A 2619-nucleotide genomic window follows, 5' to 3' on the forward strand; every position below is an offset into this window, starting at 1 on the left:
GAAGCAAACAAAGCTTATCAGTGAACATGGCCGATAGCGCCCCCAGACTCGCTACTTCGCCTTCTTCGGTGGACTGATTCCTAGCCCGGGATGACATCTACTCACTAACCAAGCCTATGGCTACGTGAACTCCATCCATTCGTCAAACCTCATTCTCATTATAAACAATCAGATTACACCCGCTAGCAGCTTATTATTAAAGAAAGAGGTTCCCATCTGTCCAATCTATTGAATGAAGCGCCCTTTACCATTTTATTGATGCTAAGCCTTCCCAGGACTAGCGACTTAGGTACTTAGCTTAGAGCCAACGGTTCGATCACTAACATCCTAAGATGTAAATAGATTCGAACTTGTTTTATTTCTTGATTGATTCATTCATAGAATAGAACGTAACATCTGTATTTGCTTTTGAAGATCCCTTTCCCGTCAACAACAATAAGAGAAGAGGAACTCCAATCTATTGATTTAAGCAGCTGTGCCCTCTGTCTATTCTTTATTGGCATCATTTCCCACTCCTCATTCAACATCAGGAAATTTTGTATAGTAATGATAGACAGGTTATCGATCAGAATCCTATAAATAAATAAAGTGGATTCTCTACCTAGAATTGATCTAATACTTCAGTAGACTCATTTCATGCCCTTATCGAATTCATAAGAAGAGCTCCTTTTCTTCTTTGCTATTACCTTGAAGCGAGTATTCCCCAGCTATTCATTGTACAGTAGATATATGCTTTCCCTGAGAAAGAGAAGGAGTGCTGCAAGCGAAGTAGGGACGTCGGAGAAGGATAAGCGAATGAAAATTGACTTGAGATGGGGGGCTTGTTCGAACCCTTGAGCATGTTCAATCAGAGCTGCAAGCATGGAACAAGTAATAACCGACTTCAGGCAGATAAAGCAGCTATAATAACCGACCCGGTGAGCCTTGCACGCTCCCTTGGAACAACCTTCTTTGCTTCTACCTGAAGATCAAAATACGAGCCAAAGTTTCGGTCAGTTTCATCTGATCAGCTGTACATTTTGAGAGTGATTACGTGATGTAAAGATAGAAAACATAGTATTGAAAGGCGCAAAAAACAACACAAATTCAGGTGAAATTCTGCAAAAGAACTGATATGAACGGGTCTGAAAAAGCTAAAAATGGTCTGAAACATCTATAATTGGCATGCAACCAGCATAAAACGGCTAAAAATGGTTTGTTTATATTGTGCTACTTTGCGCCTTAAGCGCGCCTAGCACCTTAATTTCCTCGCCAATATTTCTCCAGCTTCCCAGCTTCCCAACTGTAATAACAATAAAAATAGTTAACTACCATCTTTTAAATGCTAAGTTTTTGTTTGGTGATAATGGCATATCCTTGCCGCTTGAATCGAGAAGCCCTGCTGCCCACTGTTGCAGAAATCGGCCTAGGCGGTCGATTAATCGGCGCCTAGGCGCTAGGCGGTCACTTACTGCCTAATTTTGAGCTAGGCGGTCAATTAATCGGTCATGGTCAAAAATCGGTCAAAATCAGTCCTAGGCGGTAAAAATCGGTCCTAGGCGGTCAAAAATCGGATTAATCGGACAATATTAGTCGGTCAAAATCGGTCCTAGGCGGTCAAAATCGGTCAAAATCGAACCATACTATCTGAAACTTGAAGTATTTATGTGAATTTTGAAGTATTATTTTTATATTATTGGGTGTATATATATATATAATTTTGAAAAAATACATACAAAAATCCCATTCCGATTAATCCCTAGGTTGTACCTCACCGCCCGACTAGCGTCTAGCGCCTTCTACAACATTGCTGCTGCCACAGGAATAAACATGGGTTCTTTTACCGGCTGACCTGGAGTAGGTGGCACCGTTTGACTAAAAAAGTCAAAATGGACGGGTTATTACAAAATATACACATAGCAAAAACTTTAAAGAAAAAAAAAGGAGTGAATTTCAAGGATTGTCCTTTATCTTTATACCTATTTTCAGGCGTTGTCCTTTATGTTCAAAATTGACGAGTTTTGTTCTTTATGTTTTCATATCATACACGTTTTGTCCTTTAGGCCTAACCCAGTTAGTTTTTTCAGTTAAATTTAGTCATATGCTTTGCACATGAGGGCATTTTTGTCAATTCAAAGGTAAGTTCAACGGCAGATCTACAGCTCAAAGCTTCTGCAACCTTTGAATTGACAAAAATGCCCTCATGTGCAAAGCACATGACAAAATTTAACTGAAAAACTAATTGTGTTAGGCCTAAAGGACAAAACGTGTATGATATGAAAACATAAAGGACAAAACTCGTCAATTTTGAACATAAAGGACAACGCCTGAAAATGGGTATAAAGATAAAGGACAATCCTTGAAATTCACTCAAAAAAAAAAAGTTACCTAAACTTTAAAGAAAATGTACGAGCTTCAGCATTGTAAGAAGAAGTACCTTCACAATAAGAGTCCCCTCTTGTGACTACCTATATTTGCACCATAAAGTCACAAAATTTAGAAATCGGTATCGAAAAACCCGTATAAAGAAAGTATGGCAAATACCATAAGAAGAAATTAGCAAAATCTGCATGACTAGCGTCTCGCGTGGCAGCAAAGAAATCTTCACAAGTTACCGCTTGTCCATCGTGCCTTTAAAAG

This window comes from Helianthus annuus, chromosome 12 (genome assembly GCF_002127325.2).
Source record: "Helianthus annuus cultivar XRQ/B chromosome 12, HanXRQr2.0-SUNRISE, whole genome shotgun sequence".
Taxonomy (NCBI): Eukaryota; Viridiplantae; Streptophyta; class Magnoliopsida; order Asterales; family Asteraceae; genus Helianthus; species Helianthus annuus.